The sequence below is a fragment of the Alligator sinensis genome, unplaced genomic scaffold (genome assembly GCF_000455745.1).
Source record: "Alligator sinensis unplaced genomic scaffold, ASM45574v1 scaffold1213_1, whole genome shotgun sequence".
Lineage (NCBI taxonomy): Eukaryota > Metazoa > Chordata > Crocodylia > Alligatoridae > Alligator > Alligator sinensis.
Window position 1 is genome coordinate 1,092,993 of NW_005842401.1, and position 21,121 is coordinate 1,114,113.

The following is a 21,121-nucleotide window of genomic DNA, read 5'->3' on the forward strand; positions in this document are numbered from 1 at the left end:
TCCTGCCTATGCAGGGGGTCGGACTCGATGATCTATTGAGGTCCCTTCCAACCCTAGCATCTATGAATCTATGACAGAAGCTGTTTAGCTATGCCTTACAACTGGATAACCAGTTATCATCAGATTATCATCAAATCTATTTATCTATCATCGTTTTAACTAAAATGGTACTGATATGTTGTCCAAAAATTATATTAAATAAAAATGTTTCAGTTATATAAGTTTGCAAAGTGGATATGGACTGTCTTTGCCCTAATAGCCCTCTCAGGGAAACGCCCTTTTCTCAAAGCCACACTGTCCCAATAATTAAATTGCTCGATTGTGTCAGTCACAGAGCCCCTAAATGTAGCCGTCCTTTTCTCTTAAGACTGTTCCCCCTCTCCCCCTTATAATCACAAACAAGTTACCATGAGATGAACTAGGGTGGGAACTTATAGTACCTTAGCTGCTAAACAGTAACATACCTTTACTCCACTATAAAAACTAGTCCTACAGTAAAAGCAGGTTCACATCCACCTTGTATTTACTCTTGCGTAAGAACATGCACAAAGCCAGTTGTGGAATAGCTAATATTAGTTGTTAGTTAATTGATAACTGTGGAAAAACTAATATTCTGTTAATGCCTTCTCTTTGGGGAACTTGTTTGCACACACATACTGTAGGGCAGTGATTCTACAAAATGCCATGAAATCCTTTTAATGGTACCACACAATATGAGCACTGTTAGGTATGAAAACACGTACATGTGATTCACAAGATAAACCCAGAAATTTCAAAGAGGAATCCATAGTATTAAAAATATTCTGACCTATTTTGGCCTGAGTTCTTTGAAACACAAGAATTAGTCTTTTATTTTTCCATAATAAAAAAAATGAGTGCTAGCATTTTACAGGGGGTGCCTTGGGACCAGTGAGGATGAAAACCACAGATCTAGGGCAGTGGTTTTCAACCTTTTTGTATTTGTGGACCCCTAAAGTATTTTGAATGGCAGTGTGAAACTCTTTGGAAATTTTGAACGGAGGTCTTTTGAACTGTAAGTGTGGATATTCCATTCTTTGTATTGATCATACTCATCTTTCACAGACCCCTTAGATATAGTCTGTGGACACCCGTGGCGCACAGTTGAAATTGACAGCCCTACAGAATGACTTTGTGATAGCTGCTCTGTTGTATTTAAAGTCATATGAGTAAAAATGTGTTCTAAAATTTATTGTGTGGGTTTTGTTAGTTATACTGAGGAAGACAAAGTGTGCAAGTACTTATAGTTGTTTTGCAAATGTAGTTATGCTATGCTGAAGAAGACTCCCATAATACTTGGTGTTTATAATAAAAAAATATATAGCTAAACCTTAGGATTTCCAAGAGCATCCCCAGACTGGTCCTAAAGAAATAACAACATATTCTAGTTCTTTAGCTGTATGGTCCCTCCTGAATCCATCAAATACAACACTATTAAAAAAAGCCAGCATGTTCAAAAGACTGTTCAACTGTCACTCAAGTTTGCTGCAGGGCACTTTCAACTGTTAAAAAACCTGAGAATTCAAGAAAAAATCCTTACATTTTACATAGAAAATCAGTAGTTGGAGATCCTGTGCTCTTATTCAATCATTGAAACATTGCTAAATGACTTCACCCAGGCCAATTACTGCTGGACAATGGATAGAACGCTGCCAAACTCTGTAGGATAGATGGAGCACAATAATTCCTCCAGACACGGAACTTAAGAAATGGGTATTTTACCCTGGTGATCAGTCACTCTGAACAGATACTGGTACTCCTCTGCAGAATATTATATATTTTGCTGATCAATACTAAGCTGCAGTCATCCTGCGTGACTAGCTACGTGACTAAACTGTATAAGATTAAAGTTATATTAGCCAAAATGAAATATCAAGGATTTGAGTTTTAATCCTCATGGGTAGAATGAGTCAAGTGTTGGAATAGGTCAGTTTTTAACAAATTATAGATTATTTACATGGCTTGACAATATGACATATCTACGCAGATTTTCTAAGATACTTTAAATCTTCACCTGAAAAGATAAAAGCAAACTGATTTCTCTGACCAATAAGGGGAAACCAATAAAGGATGATGCAAAGAAGGCTTTGGTGTTTAATGTCTTTCTTACTTCAGCCTTTACAAAAAAATGTCGGGCTTCCAATGACAAACACAATTAGCAGCAAGGATGGGGATAGGTAATTATCCTTGCGTAGCAAAAAAACAGGCTGGAGATTTACTTAAACAAGTTGAATTTTTTTCAAGACATCATTGATGGACGAGATTCTTAGGATAGAGTGACCATAATAATTTTAGTGAAAACCAAGATGGGGAGACGGATGCCAGGATCTGCACCACACACACATTTGCTGGGGCACAGAGTGTGTATTTGGGGGGGGGAACTGGGCAGAGCTGGAGCCATTCTGGTATTCCTCTATGAGTGTAGGTGGCAGCAGGCAGGCCCGGAACAAATGTCAGGACACATTAGGGAGCATAGTGCTTTTGTCCCCAGAGCTGGGGCTGTGGGTTGGGGCTGGGGGCAGGAACCCAGCTGGGCTGGGAGTGTTCTGTGGGTTTTGTCTACCCCATGCTGACTTATGGCTCCGGCCCCATCCCAGCACCTGCAGCTGCATCCTGGCTGTGTGCCACTGGGCTGAGTAGGCATAGCCAGCCCCAGCCTTGGACCCCGCTCCCTGGTTAGGGCAGGGCATGGCTGGGCTAGGCTGGGCTCCTCATGTTGGGGCTGCAATTCGGCTGGCCCAGCCCAGCCCAGCCTCGGGGTGCACAGCTAGAATGCAGCTGCAGGTGCTGGGACAGGACCGGAGCCGTGAGTCAGCATGGGAAAGACAGAGCCTGCACAGCACCCAAGCCCAGCCGGCACCCCACCTCCAGCCCCAGCTCTGGTGACAAAGGCACCATGGTCCCCAGTGCATCCAAACAGCTTTTCTGGCCGTGCCCACTGCCACACACATGTACGCACAGCACCAACCTTGCAGCTCCCAGGTTCCCACTAATCTGTGACTTTTGCTTAAATTTTCTTCAATGGCTGGGATGCTGAAACAGCCTATAAAATCTGGGACTGTCTCAGCCAATCTGTGACATTTGGTCACCGTAACTTTGGAATACTCAAAGAATTGGCTGAGGTAACTGCAAAGCTATGGGCTTTGAGAACTGGAATCTCAGAAAACTGGAAAAGTACATATAAATACCCACATTTAGAAAAATGAGAAAAGAGGGACAAGAGCATTATAAACTGGTTAATCTGAGAGACAAGGATTTCTTATATTTTATTGGGCCAGCTGCAGCTGCAAAATTTATGTAGTTAGTCTAATAAAAGACCTCACCCTAAGAAATCCTTGCCTCTTGCATAATTCCTGGATCATCACAGCTATCACTCTAACACTACCATAAACTAGTTAATCTAACTGATATCCAAAAAGATACTGGAACATGTAATTAAAAACTATATGTCCAAGCATATAAAAGAAAACAAGGTAATAAGGAACATAGAACTTGGATGCGTCAAAAGCAAGCCATTCTTGATTAAACTGTTTTTCTCTGAGAAGGTGGTAGGTGTTGTGGGACACTGGCAAATTTGACACACATTGGCTTTATTAAAACTTTGTCACCATTTCCCATGACATTCTCATAATTAAATAAATATAATTTGAATGAAATTATTATTAGGTGGTTGCATATCTGACTGAGTAGTCGGATTCAAATGCCTAAGTCGTCAATGGCTCAATGGCAAATTGGGAGGAGATTTCAAGTGAGATTTCCCAGGGGACTGATACACTGATACTGTCCATCATTAAAGAATGTGGAAGATTGATTTCAGAACTCAAGTAGCAAATTTAGAGAACAGGATTAGGATTCAAAATGACCTCAATAAGATGGAAAAATGGTCTGAAATAAGATCAAACTGAAAAAGGACAAGTGCAGAGTACTACACTTAGGATTGAAAAATCAAAGTTTTTGAACTTGAAAGCTTGCTTAATAACTATTCTCCAACTATTTGGGTTGGTCTAATAAAAGATATCAAATTCACCCAAGGAACCTTGTCTGCAAATGTACAAATATAAATTTGGGAGTGATTGGCTAGGCTGCAGTGCTGCAAAAAAGAATCATAGTATCAGAAGGATAGCAGAGATCTGTAGCGTTATCTGATCCAACCATCTGCACAAATGCAGAAATGCTATTCCTAAACTATCCCTATCAAATACGTATCTAACCTCCTCTTGGAAACCTCCAAGGCAGAAAATTCTACAACTTCCCCATGGGCAGTCTATTCCACTGGTTTAATGTTCACATGTTAAGAATTTTTTTCCTGAAATCTAATCTACATTTGCTTTGCTGCATTTTAAGGCCACTGCTTCATGTTCTGCCCTCTGTGATTGTATTATTCCCTCTTTATGACAGCCTTTCAAATATTTGAAAACTGCTACCATGCCTCCCCACTTAATCTTTTTCTCCAAGTTAAACATGCCTAGGTCTCTCAACATTTCCCCTACTGCCTGCCTGCCAACCCTTTCTGATATTTATTGCTCACCTCTGAACTGTTTTCAGTTTCTTCATATTCTTCTTAAATTGAGGAGCCCATACATAACTGCACACAGTAGCTGAGCCTATCCAGCACTGACTACAGTGATACTATCACCTCCCTGTATTTTGCATCTCAGATTTCTGTTAATGAACCCCAAAATTACATTTGTTCTTTTATCTTCCATCCCAGCATTCCAGTCTATCAAGATTTTTTAATTCTACTCATATTCGCCATGTGTCTGCAGTTCCTTCTAAGTTTTGTGCCATCTGCAAGCATGATCAGGAAGCTCTCAATTCCAGTATCCAAGTTATTAACAAACATGTCAAGGAGCACTAGACCCAGGACAGACCCCTGTGAAACTCCACTTGAAACCTCCTGCCATTCTGGTATTTATTCATGTATATTTACACTTTGCTTTCAGTTATACAGCCAAATATGTATCCCCTTATAGTATTTTCATCTAGCCCAAATTTCTCCAGTTTATTTATTAGAATGGCATTTAGGACTGTTATCAAGGTCCCTATTAAATTCCAAGTATATTATGTCCACTGCATTCCCTTCATCCATTCATCTAGTTATTTTGTCAAAGAGGACAGTCAAGTTGGATCTAGAACAGCTGATGCAGCAAACCTAATATTTCCTAAAGCCTGCCCTGCCTCTCTTTGCACCAGGGGTTTCCAGCAGACACCCTGTGATTCTGGCAATGCTCCATGCCTCGCCTGGGCTGTAAATTGTAAGGGTCCTCACCCTCCACTATGAAGGCAGCTGGCCAGACCCCACATGATCCTCAAATGGGCAATAAACCTTTAAGAATGCCAGGTGCCCATGGCTTAGTACCTGCTGGCAATACCCAAGCCACAGAGGCCACAGGGTTGGCTCTGTGTGGGTCTAGTACCGATCTCCTGGCCTCTGCAACCTACCTCCTGCTTGGGGTGGGGGGGTCCATGCTGAGGTCCAGGTGGCAGGGTACCTGGCCCTGGGGCTCCCTGGGAGGCTGTACAAGTGCCTGACATAAGCTACCATAGGCCTGTGCCCACGTGTGGGGGGGTTCTCCCAGGCCGATGGGGTGTTTTGTGACAGGGTGGGGGAGGGCACGGCTCAAAGATGAGGGTGGGCCATTGCCAGGTCTGGTGAAGGAACAGAAAACCCTTTTCCCCCCCACCCCCTGCACTGGGCTGGGACTCACAGCTGGTCGTGATCTGAATGAAATTATGTGCAATGTTTTGCCCATCCCAAAGAAACCTGTACCTAGGAATTTCAAGATTGACTAGTGTTACAAACATGGAAAAACAGCCTTGTACTTTTCCTACTATATCACCTGGATGGACATTTCACAAGGAGGCCAGGACAGAGATCACTGCTTCAGGTTACTGTGCGATTAACAGTCACACTGAGTATCCAGCCTTCTGTAGAATAGAAGACACTGGTTCACAGAACAGCATGAGTGAAGTAGGCATGTACAATGTTATTCACTTTAACAGACTGCTTTTAAGACAGGAGCACAGAGAAACAAAGGCTGTCCCCCAGTTGGAAACTACTAGCATCCAAAAAGGCTGCATTTCTACTTACTAAAAATGAATGGATACTGAGAACAAAATTAACAACAGAAATTGGCATCATGGTTCAGAAATGCCAGTGAAGAGATCTCTAATCTCTGCTTCCAAAAGGTGAGATATAGCAAAGGAATTTTTAAGCTCAGGAAAAAAAACTGCAAGCAATGTCCAATTCTCAGTAGTTCCAATATTCTGTGTATGGGATGAGCCTGATGGAGATCTTGCTTAGGGGAGTACATGCTGTCCCTTCCTGCAGCCATAGGTGGAAAATTCAACCAAAATCAGAATGTCTCCTTTCTGTTGTGCACTTCATAGCCTGACAGTTCTTGAAGTTTTAGGGGAGAGTTATGTACAAGAACCCCTAAAGCCATTACAAAGACACCAGGACTTCAGGAAGGTGTCCCTGTATGTCTGTTGGGAATCTACTGGGTTCAGAAGAGAAAATAAAATCACTGCTTCTTTTGCAGGCAGCAGATTAACAGCAGCAAGACCATGGGTTATTATTATTCACATAGCCTCAAAAAGCAACTACAGTAAAATGGTAATTAATAAAATAAATAATGTGGGAGCGTGACAAAAAGAGTTCCCAGAACTAGCTGGCCTACACATCTATCTGTACGACTCCCAGCATCATACCTCAAATTCTGTAATAGACTGTCAGAAACAGCTTTCTATCAAGTGTACATGGTTCCAAACCATTATAAGAATCACCAGAATATTAAAAATTGGCTTTAAGACATGAGAACAGAGAAATGTTCTCTGTTTCTTTACAGGCTGTTGAATGCATGCAAGGTGGACTTTGGATCTATGAGCTGGACTCATGGGTGTCTGGTTCTGCATCATGTATTGAGTTCAGGCAGTGTAACTACTTCTCACAATCTACATTTTACGCATCCATTTGGTTTCCCCTGACAAGTTGGAAAATAGTGATGCTACATATTAGTAAGTATGGGTGTGCTGATGTACATTTGGGCATGTTCAAGTATATTTTTATAGTAACAGGAGTTGGGGCTCTTGGCTACACTAGGGACTCTGTAACAATGTTTGAAAAGCACAATAAAATTCAACAATGTTACCAAACTGTTAAGTACCTCTGTAGAGGCTGGGGATAGATGACATTTTCATCACCAAACTTAACATGGTTCAGAATGGCATCAAGATAAATAGACAGTATTTAAACACAATTTTATATCAAAAGCCTCATGTCCATTAGGGAAACTGCCTATTGGCAAAAATCACTGCAGATGAATCAATTCTTAAAACAGGTTAACTGTAAGCAAAATAGCCCTAGTTTCTTTAAGCCTACATTAGCAGCTGAACCACATTCAGTGTTTGCTCAACTTCACCCATGAAAATATGCAATAAAAGAAATTCAGCAATAAGCACTTTGCTTTGTATGGATGGATCTATGTTAACTGGAGAGGATGCAGGCATGGGGACAGAGACTTCGCTGACTCTTGGCAGTGAAAGGCTAGGGATGGGGCCAGCCCAGGGCCCCATCCCTGACATCCCCCCAGGATCAGGACATCAGCCCAGGGCCCCATCCCTGTCCCTTTGACCAGACAAATACTGGCTTAGGATAAAGTGTAGCCCTCAGAGGGGAGGTGAGTGGAGTGCCTCAAATGAGACACGAATTGTGCTTGGGTCTAGTACAGATGTTTGATACAGTGCTGTAAGGTACAATGCTGTACTTTGATACTACATCCATTCGGGGTTATCTTAGAGCAGGAGCTGCCATATTTACAGCACTCTATGTGCCCTGCCTGTCTGTTTGGTTATGACTGTAAAGCACTTTCTACGCACTTATCATGCAATAAGTGTAATGTCTGTACCTGGCCTAAGGTACTAGCAAACAATTTTACTCTTCAATAATACTACAAAATTGCATGTGTGCTGTTAGCAATGCATTTGATTTGGAAAAACTGAATTCAGAGTAATTTTTAAAGTATCTCTCATCTGATGAGTTTTATTAAAATTGCTATGAGCTACCTGGCTATTGAATACATTTTTTTCCTTTCACCAACTTAATTATCTCATTAGAGGTGAAAGGCAATTAACTTCCAAATTACATTTTGTTAATATAGGTAAAGGCTCAGATTAATGAAAAATCTTTGCTTCCTCGCTGTCAGATTTAATTAATCTTGACATTTTGCTGTTTGATGTCAGTTTCTTCAAAATTACAGTTTGACTTTCTCAATAAAATATAAAAGCTGTTAAGAGAAATTCAATAAAACCACTTCATGATTCTATCTGTCAGAGGTCTATACTCATTCTTAGAGTGTTGCTCTCTAGGCACGTCTACACAAAATGCGTTAATGAGCATTAGCCTAATTTAATGCACATTAAGGGTGTGCGTATAGACATGTGCACCCTTAATGCACATTAAAAATGGTGAATTTAGGTTAATCATACCTAAATGTGATGCCTGCAAGTGCAGGTATCAAATTTAGATGTGATTAGTTAAAGTGCCTCAATGCATCTGTGCATCAATGCAAACTGGCACTCACTTTAGCGCTGGATATGCCCAGCCACTAGGGGGTTGGCCTGAGCCCAGCCCCAGGGCTTCTGGCCAGTCACCTCTCCTCCCCCAGGGCTGGACTGCTTTCTGACAGCCCCTAACCTTCAGGCTATAAATGCCAGCAGCCATTTTGTGCCCTGGGGTACCCACCACAGAAGCCTGGACAAAACTGCTGATCTGTGCAGGAGCCCAGCAGACCATATGTGCCCCCCCCCCCGGACAGGCCACAGGCTCTCCCTGCTGGGTCTGTCCCCCTCCAGAGCTGCAGGTTGGACACAGATGACTGTTGCAAAGGGCTGCAGCTTACTGCACCCCTTGCCCAGCACTGAGATCCCCCCGGCGCTGCTGCCTGGCTGTCTCTGCCAACAGGGCCAGCACCTGCTCCCTGCTGCTGCTCATCCCCAGCTGTCTCCTGTACTTGCAGGTCCTATGGTGAAGAGCCGACATGGGATGACCATGTCGTCATCCTCATCCCTGGTAAGCCCTGGCCCTGCTCACATGCACATACCATGCCAACCACCAGGGCACCCAACTGCACCCAGGAGGAGGTGTGCAACCTTGTGGCACTCTGGGACCATGCCAATGTGTAGAGGCAGTTCGTGCAGGGTGGGCGCTTGAATGCCCACAGTTATGAGGCCCTGTTGGGTGGAATGTGGGAGCAAGGGCGCTCTCGGTTGGTACTGCACTATTGCATAATGGTCAAGATCTGGTAGGCACAGTAGATGGCCATGACTGACTTCAATTGTTGGTCTGGTCGTGCCCAAAAATCCATGCCCTTTCCGTGGCAGCTGACCCACATTTTGGAGCCCAAGGAGACAGGCCGCACCCGTGCGAGTGCCACCACCAGGGGCAGCCAGCGTGAACCCCCGCCCCGCCCTGACACCTCTGGTGACACAGCACCTGAGGAGGGGAATTTGGGCCTTCGGCACCCTGCTCCATCCTCCTCCCTGGCTGCTGCATCCACTGGCAGCTCAGGGAGCTCTGCCCAGTGGCTGACTCGCCTTCTGCACAGCCCCACACCTCAGCACAAGGTGTGGTCAGCCACGCCATTACCAGCCACCAGCAGCACCAGCCCAGGGGTGGTCCCTGGCTGGGTGTTGCCCCACTGCACACCACAGGCCATGGACAATGGTTACAGCTAGACACTGTTGCCAATGGGGAGGCCTGTGCCAAGTCACCAGCCTTGCCAGCCCTGGACATATGTTAAGTCCTGCACTGGGGGCAGGGCCCTCCCAGTCCCTGGCCCTGGCCCACCTGCAGTCCCCTAGCCCCAGGTTTCCCCCTGACACAGTTCAGAACTTTATTGAGCAGGTCAGGTCCCTGCAGCTGGGTGGACATGGACCTCTAACATGCTGAGGAAGGCTTTGATACTGGCGGCCATGTCCTCCCTGTCAGCGGGAGGCAAGATTGTATAGTGCTGTGACAGGTAGCCCTCTAGGTGGCCACAGAGTTTGTGGGGCAGCCCCTGATCTCTGAAATGTAAACTCTCACAAAAGGCCTCTTGCCTCTGTGGGGCCAACACCCCATGGGGGGGTTTTATTGTTGGTGGGTGGGGAGGGTGATGGAGGGACACTTTGTTGAGGGAGGTGGGATAGGGAAGTGAGCTGTGAAACTTATAAAGTTTTTTTGTTTCACCCATGTGTGCGTCCTAAGAGTGGTGCTGGAAGTGAACAGGGGTTATGGGGTAGTGGACTGGAGCGGGGCAGGTGGACAGGAGCGGGGAGTGCAAGAGTAGTTCAGGCAGACCCTCCTGCAGCCAGTGACCTGGTCCCCACTGGCAGATGCGTAGCTATTCTGTGGCCTGGGTGGATGTGGGGCCTGCTGGGCCCAGCAGAGCCAGCCCCATGGCCAGCACCAGTGCATGGCACTGCTCGTCTCTGCCAGGGGATAGGCTGGAGCAGCAGATTGCTGGGTGCTGCTGGCAGGGGCAGCCCTGGCACAGGAAGGCAGGGTGGGCAGGGAGGAAGCTGGCATGTGCTGTCCCTGTGCTGGGTACATGGCTCCTGGTTAGGGAAGGGGCTGGCTAGGGATCAGAGCTTCTAAGATGGCTGCCAAGTGCTGGCAGCCATTAGGCTGGAGGCTGGAGCTTCCCCCTGGTCACCACAGGGGCACATGGTAAGGCTGAAAGGACTTGGGACTAACTTTAGTGCCAAGTGTGCTAAATTTGGTCCCAAGTTCCTGCACATGTAGACTCCTGACAAAAACTGCTCAATGCACATTATATGTGGATGTGCTTACTTGCACATGTAGACATACCCTCTGTCTCCATCTAGCTGCTAGATCATAAAGAGGTTTATAAGTCCACTGCTGGATCTGAGCTAAGACAACTCAGCCAGGAGGCAGGTACCCTTTAAATACAGAGATCTTGGGTTCAATCCACTCTGTCAATAACTCATTCAGCAGCGCCTTCTCTCCAAAAACGATTTTTCCAGTTTTAAGCTTTACTGCCCATACAAGAAGAAGAAAAATGTTATTTGCTTGTTTATTTTGAGTCATTTTTAATAATATTCTGATTCCTGAACCTCTTTACTTTTGAGGTTTTTATTTGCCTTAGATCCTTAGGAAAAGACATTTTAAAATTTAGTTTAATTCTTTTCATAGTTTCATAGTTTTAGGGTCGGAAGGGACCTAATAGATCTTCTAGCCCGACCCCCCGCCAGGGCGGGAGAACAACAAAAAAAACCCTAAAAACAAAAACAGGACTCAAATGAGTCCAGCCAGGTAGGTATCCAGCCTCTTCTTAAAGATCCCCAGGGTAGGGGCCAGCACCACCTCCCTTGGAAGTTGGTTCCAGCTCCTAGCCGCCCTGACTGTGAAGTAGTTTTTTCGGATGTCCAATCTGTACCTCCTCTCCATCAACTTGTGCCCATTATTCCTTGTTATGCCAGCAGGGGCTAGGGGAAACAGCGTCTCCCCCAAACCCTTCTGGTTCCCCCTAGTGAGTTTATAGACGGTCACCAGGTCCCCCCTCAGCCTTCTCTTGTGGAGGCTGAATAGGTTCAAGTCCCGCAGTCTCTCACTGTAGGGTCTGCCCTGTTGTCCCCGGATCATGCGGGTGGCCCTCCTCTGGACCCTCTCCATGTTGTCCACATCCCTCCTGAAATGGGGCGCACAGAACTGGACACAATACTCCAGCTGCGGCCTGACCAGCGTCGCATAGAGGGGGAGGATCACCTCCCTGGCTCTACTCGAGATGCACCTGTGGATGCACGACAAGGTCCGGTTAGCCCTGCCAACCATGACCTCGCATTGTCGGCCCATGTTCATCTTGGAGTCAATAATGACACCAAGATCCCTTTCCGCCTCCGTGCTCTCAAGTAGGGAGTTCCCCATCGTATAAGTGTGCTGCTGGTTCCTACTACCCAAGTGCAGCACCCTGCACTTGTCCGTATTGAAACGCATCCTGTTCCTGTCTGCCCACCCCTGTAACCTATCCAGATCCTTCTGCAATCTCTCTCTCCCTGCTAGCGTGCTCACCTCCCCCCAAATTTTGGTGTCATCAGCGAATTTAAACAGGTTGCTCTCCACCCCAACATCAAGATCGCTGATGAAGACATTGAACAGCGCAGGGCCCAGGACCGAGCCCTGAGGGACTCCACTACCCACCTCCCCCCAAGTCGAATATGATCCATCCACCACCACCCTCTGAGTGCGACCCTTCAGCCAATCTGCAATCCATCTGACCGTGTAGGCATCTATGCCACAGTCGCCTAGTTTACTAATTAGGATGGGGTGAGAGACGGTGTCAAAGGCCTTGCTGAAGTCCAGAAAGACTACATCCACCGCGACACCTGCATCCATGGCCTTTGTGACCTGATCATAAAAGGCAATCAGGTTGGTCTGACATGATCTCCCCCTAATAAATCCATGCTGATTGCCCCTGAGCATCATCTCGGATGCCGGCCCATCACAAATGTGCTCCTTGATGATCTTCTCAAAGAGCTTCCCCAGGATTGAGGTAAGACTGACGGGCCTATAATTGCCCGGGTCCTCCCTTTTCCCTTTTTTGAAGATGGGGACCACATTAGCTACCTTCCAATCGTCTGGCACCTGGCCCAAGCACCACGATCGCTCGTAGAGCCGTGCCAGGGGCCCTGCAATAACCCCAGCCAGCTCCCTCAGCACCCTGGGGTGGAGAGCATCCGGACCCGCTGACTTGAACGCGTCCAGCCCCTCCAGAAGCTCTCTAACCCGGTCCTCCCCAACCTGAGGTCTGAAGGCGATCCCCTCGCGTCCGGCTTCTATCACAGCAGGGAAGTCCCGGTCCCTGCACAAGAAAACGGAGGTGAAGAATTGGTTAAAGAGGTCCGCTTTATCCTCTGACGCAACCACCAGATTGCCCCGCATATCCTGCAGGGGCCCCACATTACCCGGCGCCTTCTTCATCCTCCCAATATATTTGAAAAAGGACTTTTTGTTATCCTTAATCCTGGACGCTAATCCGAGCTCTATCTCCGCCTTGGCCTTCCTAACAGCCCGCCTGCAGGCCCGAGCAGAGGAGGTATACTCCTCTTTGGAGATTACACCCCCCTTCCACCGGGCGTACGCCACCCTTTTGGCAAGCAGGCATTCCCGGACACCCTTGGTGAGCCAGGGGGGCTTTTGGACACTCCTGCCCGCCTTGCTTCTTGTCGGGATGGACACCCCTTGGGCCCCGAGTATCGTTTCCTTAAGGAACGACCACTCCTCTTGGACGCTGAGTTCCTCTGCCCTCAAGGACCCCAGTTCCTCTCCCACTAATCTCCTCATCTCACTGAAGTTGGCCCTCCTGAAGTCTAGGGCTACCACCTTGCTGCGGGCCCTTGACACACTACACTGGATGGTGAATTCCAGCACGCGATGATCACTCTTGCCCAGGTGGTCAAGAACCTGGAGGCCTCTTACCAGGTTTTCATTTGCTTCTTTTAGTAAAACTATGCCTGCAGCTCTCCATCTTTTCCCCACTAAAGATAATGATAAAACTCTTACTGATTGATCTCAGTGGTGAAAGACTGTTAGGTGATAAAGGATAATGCTGCTTCTAACAAAAGATGTCTTATATTAAAACAAGCAATATTATGAAATATTTCCACTATTACTAATTTCTCCCCCTAACCCCCTGCAAGACTGACAACCTTTGTAAGAACTAGCAGTAGTGTAGATTTTTCTATTAAGTTTCTCAGAAAAGACATTATGTATTTCATAGTAATGAGCATAGCTCTTGTTTCTGCAACACTGAGCAGTTTCTGGCATGTCTGGAATTTCTGGAACTTGACTCTTGCTCAGCAGGTATTTTATTCCAAGACAGTATATCAAAAAGTAATATCAGGTGGCCTATAAGGCTAGTTCTGTTACAAAGATGAAATGCACAGGCTGCACTCAGATGTGCAGGGGCTTGTGCTTGCAGCGGCACAAATAGCAGCAGCACAAATTTATGCTGCTACTCTGTGCCACAGCACACACCTCTGCATGTGTGCTTTGTTGTAGGACAGTGCCCCACTTTGGGCAAATTGGCGTTGCCCAGCTCCTCCCAGCTCCTGGCATGCTGGAACGGCCAGGGCATAAATGAAGGAGTGGAGATGCTCTGGCTGGCAGCCAAAGCATCTCCCTGGAGGACCGAGCCTCCATTTGTTCCAGTGCATGCTATTGTAGTGTTTGCCATGCCATTCCTCCCCCTCCTCAGATTTTTTCGTTGGGGGTGGGGGGGGGGAAGTGGGGGGTTTCTTATTGGGAAATCCAGGCAGCATATTTTGCTCCCATGCTGCAAATTTGTAGAGCAAGACACATTTTAACATTCCACATGCGTGGCTTGTCGCACCACAAACAGCACATGCCTGCATGTGGGGCATGCGGCCACGGTCTTTAAACAGTTATTAGAATAGGCCAACATTCTCCAAGGCAGTGGTGGGCAACCTTTTTGGCAGGTATTCCATAAGGTAAGTCCTTCCACTGCCCTAGTGTCACTCAGAACTCCTTCTTCTACCTGGACCTCTGGACAATCTGTGGCTCCACTCTTTATTTCCTACCCTATCTGCTGTGTTCCAAGCAAAATGACTATGCATATCACTTGTGGCACACATACCATGAATGTGCACTTCTGCCCTCTGGGTTTCAAAAGATTTTTGTACCAAATCACTATCTCACAATCTCAGAAGAATAAGCACTTTCTTCATGTCCTCATTGTATGCATCTCTGGTGTACGTTCAGTTGTTATCATATTTATAGATCATCGATAGAGAAGGAAATCCCAAAGCCAAAACAGAGATAAACTACAGAATGATTTGAGCTTTATCCATCCCTTTGTACTATAAAAATGTGCAAAATTCCCCAAACCAAACCCAAACTTCTGCCAAGCCCTCTCACCAGAGTACAAACATACTTAATTTCACCATTGAATTTCTTCTTCATATTGTTATACAATGTCATTTTATTAGGACAGATGGTGTTGGAAGGTATATAACTAAATGGGTGGGTCATATTTATACCTGGCCATAAAACTTCCAGTTATTTTGACATTAAATTAACAATTAGTTCAAAAGGAAAGCAACAAGGTGAGATTTAGATCTAATAAATTTGGGTTCTACATACATGACGAAAAAAGAAACAAAGAACTGCACGGAGACAAAGTCTGATTACATAGCTAACATTAAAACCTATTACAGTGAAATTATTTTACTTTTCCATTTTCTCTACTACACAGCTAAAGATGACAGCAATTTTAGCAAAGTAAAATTCCGGAGTTGCTGCGTGAAAGATACAGAACTGACATCTACAGGGGATGAAAAGAAGAGGGGTGAGCCACAAGAAGGCATAAGTTAAGAGCTCATCCACAATATAAAAATGCCCAAGAAGCATTATATTAAACAGCAATTAACAAATGCTTCATAAGGAATTTTTTTTTTCCAACTAGGTAAGGAACATCTGACTTTTTAGGGCTGGAAACAGAAGGTTGAAATTTAGCAACTGTTTGAAAATACAAATAATGTTTATTTTAATACATTATTTCCATAGATGTAAATCATGATTTAAAATACTGAACATTTCATTGATCACTGGAAATCTAAAGTTGTTAACTTGGTAATACTCTTTTTATCAAGTATTATTACTGCTAACAGCCACTGACTCCCAAAAAGATTCTTCCAACTGCAGCCTTTCATTGGGCAACACAAAACCTGTCCACCTGTCCTACTTACAAATGAATTATAGAACTCTGGCTTTGTTTCTATAAATTTAAAGAAATGGAGGGACGAGGGAGCAACAGCCTGGTCTTATTTGACTGGATATCACTACATATTTCTGAATTTATATTAAGAGTTGCACAGTGTCTACATGTCAAGCCTACCAAATCTGCTTGATCAGGGCAAATTATGCACATATAATGGAATATGCTACTATCACCAGGCAGTAAAGCAGAGCTCTCATCAAGCCAAGTTATTTCACATTGTCTCCTCCAATACACTGCTGAAATGCTGCCAGAATTGAAGAAGTGCTGTCTAATCCATAAATCAGACAGCCTATAGGGGTTGTAGTACTCCTGGCTGATAGCCTGCAATTATAAAATGGTAGTTTAAAGCCTGATTACTGTCTCTTTGTTTTTCCCTCTTTCCCGCTCTCATTTTAATTATCATCTTTACAGATGCTGGATGTATACTTCAGTTGGTACCTTGTACACTACAAAGAAAAGTCAGCTGTAATATAAAAAAACCCAACCTTTTGCCCTTAAAAGCTGAAACCTATACACATATTCTCAAGTCTGAGCTTTCACTGAATTACAAATTGATTTACCAAAAAATTTGATCAGTGTATAATTAAAAAAGAAAACAAACTTCAAGGAGAACTAAGAGTCTGTAAAAGTTTTATATATGGTTTCAAATGGTTAAAACAACGTTGCAATTTAGAACTCAAAATTACTTTTGAAAATTAGTGCCACATTAGGAGATAATTGAAGTTGAAACAAAACCAGAATAAAGAAGGCAAAAGTTAAAGTTTTCTTTTTGAGCTCCAATTTAAATATATATGTATATATTCTTAAATCAAGCACTGTCCCAGAATGCTACAAATTTAAAACACAGCACATTGTGAGTGGATGATCAAGTTAGCTTACTGTAATATGCTCAAATAAGGGTAATGCAATGTTTACATGATACCCAGAATGAAAAGAGAAATTGGTTGCTATTTCAGTTGTAATACTTTACTTCGAATACTAGAAGCTGCAAGTAAGCTTTATTTTTAAATGATTTAATGTTTTTTGCTTACTCTTAGCATTCTCAAAGGCTAGGGACAGAAGTTACACATAAACCAGCTTAAGTGATCAGAAACTGACTTAAACTTGTAACAGAACATAAGTTCAGTGCACATAAACCAGTTTCAAGATGGCCAAAATTGGCTTAAGATAAACCTGGTTGAATGTAGTATCAGACTTAACTAATTTGGGTCAAACCTGTTTATGGAACTTCTGTCCCAGACCCCTTCCTGGTTTAAGTCAAATCAAAGTCCCCACCATCTCAGCATGCTTTTCAGCCCTGGCCTGAGTAGGGCTGGGTTTTCTGCTCCAGAGAACATAGATTCATAGATCGTTAGGGGCTGGAAGGGACCTTGTAGATTATCGGGTCCAGTCCCCCTGCACTAGGCAGGAAAAGACAACTAGGGTCAACAGAGCTGGCCCTGCCACTCTTCTCCCTAGTCAGAACTCTGGCTGGCTGAGACAGAACGGTGTCCACAAAGGTCGCAATCTGTCAGTGTTCAAGAGGGGATGAGAGAGAGATGTGGCAAATGACCTGGTTTGCAATGCATGGGACCTGTGAGTGCCCATCAGTTTGCTGCAGACAATATGAAAAAGCAGGGAGGAGATTGAAAAGCTTAGTGTCATCAATAGCCTGACTTCAAGAGGGTGATATCTGTCGGAGTTCATTTCAGAACTGGGTACTACTTCCTCATTGTACTAGTAAATTGGAGAGTTATACCCCGAGTCAGTAAAAAAAAAAATTAAGAAGTCATAGAATCATAGAAAGATGGAAAAAAACACAGGTAGTTAATCCACTCCAACCCTTGCTCAAAGAAGGATCATCCCAGATTAAACCATCCCAGCCAAGTGTCTGTCTAATAATCTCTTAAAAACTTGCAAGGATGGAGACTCCATAGCCTCTTTAGGTAAACCATGCTTAACCACCCTCATAGCTCATGTTAATATCCAACCTAAATTTCCTGGATTGCGATATAAGAACATTACTTCTTGGCCTATCTTATGTAGCCAAGGAGGACAGTCAATCACCATTCTCTTTATGCTCACCTTTTTTTGTATTTGAAGCCAATTATCAAATCCCCACTCCCCCTCAGTCTTTTCTTCTCCAAACTAAATAATTCCAATCTTCTTCTCATTATTCAGTTTTCTAGACCTCTGTTCATTTTTGTTCCTGCCCACTGGACACTTCCCAATGTATTTGTTTCATTAAGTGTGTTGCCCCAAACTGGATACAGTGCTCCAGCTGAGGCCTCACCACTGCTGATTAGAGTGGAGGAATCACTTCCTCTGACTTGCAGGCTACATTCCTGTTAATATAGTGCACTATACTAGGTCTTTTAAATATATGTATATTGGGAGAAAGAGAGAGAGAGAGAGTGTAAAAAATGGAGAAATGGTCCACATTATTCAAATGAAATACAATAAGGACAAGTGCAAAGCCCTGCCCTTAAGTGAACAAATACAAATTGGGGGATGGCAAGTAAGGCTGTGGTACAGCAGAAAAGGACCTAGGGATTACAGAGGACCAGAATATGCATCAACCATGAACATCTGTAACTCGTATTCTGGTCCATGTGTGTGTGCTGAATGAGTCAACCATGAGCCAACATGTTACCAGTCAACAAGCGTTCATGGTTGACTCATATTTGGGTCCAGTTTCATTCCTAGGTCCTTTTCTAGCATACCACAGACTCAGCTGTCATCTCCCAATTTGAATTTGTACATTTAAGTGCAGGGATTTGCACTTGTCCTTACCGCATGTTGTTCAACTAAATGTGGATCATTTCTCCAGTTTTTAAAGGTCATTATGAATGCTAATCCTATCCTCCAGAGTATATGGAAATCCATCCAGCCTGTCATCTGCAAATTTGCTAACTATGCACTCAATCCCATCCTCCAAATCATTAATGAAGATATTGAACAGTGCTGAATGCAGGGCAGACCCCTGGGGAACCCCACTTGATACTTCTCCTAATTGGACATTGAGCTATCGATGACTACTCTTTAAGGATGATCTAAATGGTAATATACAGTAGTTTCATCTAAATCAGGGACAGGCAAAGCCTGATTCTCAGGCTGGATAAGGCTCACAGAAGACTCCATTTCTCAGTAGCCCCTGCCCATGCCGCTGCAGCCAGTTTCCAGGGAAACCCCAGCAGCAGTGCTATGACAGTGTGGGTCCAGGGTTTCCATGGAGACCAGCCCCAGCAGCATTAGCAGGGTGCTGGCAGGGTGGGGAGTTGCTATGTGTGCGGGCCGCCTCCCGATCCCATCCATGTCGCCATGAGCGGGCCGGGAGCAATATGCGGACCCATCTTTGCGCACGTGGGCTGTGGCCAGCAGCCCGGGCACGCGGGGTCGGAGAAGACCGGTGGCGAGCTAGAATTAGTCACGGACGTGTAATGGTTGATTTAAAGATTGTTTACTTACACCAAAGATGGTCGCGGTGTAGGCTGGACAGTTTCCAGGTTCAGCTCTGCTTAAATCCTCGTTAGAGGACTACGACAATTCATTCTTGGCCCCGGAGTTATTGAAGCTCCGCGGGTTCGGTTCTTGGCCCCGGAGTTATTGAAGCTCCGCGGGTTCGGTAGTTGGCCCCGGAGTTATTGAAGCTCCGCGGGTTCGGTTCTTGGCCCCGGAGTTATTGAAGCTCCGCGGGTTCGGTTCTTGGCCCCGGAGTTATTGAAGCTCCGCGGGTTCGGTTCTTGGCCCCGGAGTTATTGAAGCTCCGCGGGTTCGGTTCTTGGCCCCGGAGTTATTGAAGCTCCGCGGGTTCGGTTCTTGGCCCCGGAGTTATTGAAGCTCCGCGGGTTCGGTTCTTGGCCCCGGAGTTATTGAAGCTCCGCGGGTTCGGTTCTTGGCCCCGGAGTTATTGAAGCTCCGCTGCACCGGGGTTCTCTTCTGCAGCAGAAAACTCTACCGTGCAAAGAAGCTGCAATTTAGCGGGAAAATAATTTAGCGGTGCCGAAGCACACACAAACAAAAAAATCACAACTTTGGGTTGTGACACTATGGGATCAGGATCTCATGGAGTGATAGGGTAGCCCAGAGCCGGGGCAGAGCTGCGACAGGGGCGTGCAGGTAGCGGCTCTACCCTGGCTCCAAACCACATTGTCACCACTACAAGATCCCAGCCCCAACCCCGCAGCAACTCCCCATTCAGTCCTGCGCCCTGCCAGTGCTTCTGGGGCTGGTCTTCATGGAAACCCTGGCCCCATGCTGTCGCTGCCAGGCTCTGCTGCTGGGGTTTCCAAGGAGACCAGCCACAGTGACACCGGCAGGGGCTAACAGGAAATGGAGTCTAACCACTGGCTGGATCTGCTATTTTGCCCACCCCTGATCTAAACTGTTTTTCCTTAGCTTTCTAATGAGAATATTATGAAGGACAGTGTCATAAGCCAGTGACCAGGGAGCCAGAAAACAGGGACTGCAAACAGGGTAAGCGGTTTGCAGGCAGTTCACAGGCCAGTTCATGCTCCCCCACCCTCCTTTTTGAGGGGCAAGCCTTTCAGCTTCACATGAGGAAGCAGGAAAAAAAGGAACCCTTTGGGACCAATGAGCAATAAACAGGCCAGCCTCCAGGTGAATTAGGAAAGGTGTGTTTGGAAGAAGAGCAGTAAGAAAGAGAAGGTAGATTAAGAGACCCAGGGAAATGACAGGAGGACTCTGCAATGCAACAGCCACAGCCACTGCCTCTGCTTGCACTTGTGAGGTTTCTGTCCAGGCAGGACTGCTCACCATCAATGTTTCCACCCAAATCCAGGTTTGGTGCTACGGGGACTGCAGCTTGCACGTTACTTCCAGTGATGGCCAGATCAGGGAGTGCCTGCAGTGTAAGCGGTGCCTTCTGGTGGTCTCTCTCAGGGAATAGGCAAGATTACAAGAGGAGGTGGCGAGGCTCCAAAGCATCCTCTGCCATGAGGAGTTCATTGAGTTGATGCTGGTGGAGACCTCCAGGACTGTGGAGGAAGAAATGCCAGAGGCAGCGCTAGAGAAGAGAGAAGACATGGACACCCAAGAGGGTGGAAGTTGGAGGCTTGTGACTTCTGGCAGCAAGCAGAGATTTTCACCTTTACCTGCAGTAATTCATTTGGAAAACAGATATGCAGCCCTGGTAACAGAAAGGGAGGAGCACATACCATTGGTGGAGGAAGACAGTCCAGGGCTCACAAAGGTGGTAAGGATCGAGACAACAGCCACCAAGAAGTGATGGGTGGTGGTGATCGGAGACTCCCTTCTGTAGGGGATGGAGGGAGCCATCTGCCAACCTGACCTGTTGTCTTGGGAAG

At 45.5% G+C, this 21,121-nt stretch overlaps 1 protein-coding gene and 1 long non-coding RNA gene across 5 annotated transcripts in view; one reads left to right on the forward strand and one right to left on the reverse strand.

Moving 5' to 3' along the window:
• Window positions 1–16,183, forward strand: part of LOC102380757 — a 26,540-nt gene extending 10,357 nt beyond the window's left edge. Inside the window, exon 3 of the long non-coding RNA XR_324562.3 lies at window positions 15,291–16,183. This is a non-coding gene — a long non-coding RNA (uncharacterized LOC102380757). The remainder of the gene's footprint in view (window positions 1–15,290) is intronic.
• DOK6 (docking protein 6) overlaps window positions 1–21,121 on the reverse strand; it is a 484,934-nt gene that overhangs the window by 267,630 nt on the left and 196,183 nt on the right. The window lies entirely within an intron of this gene.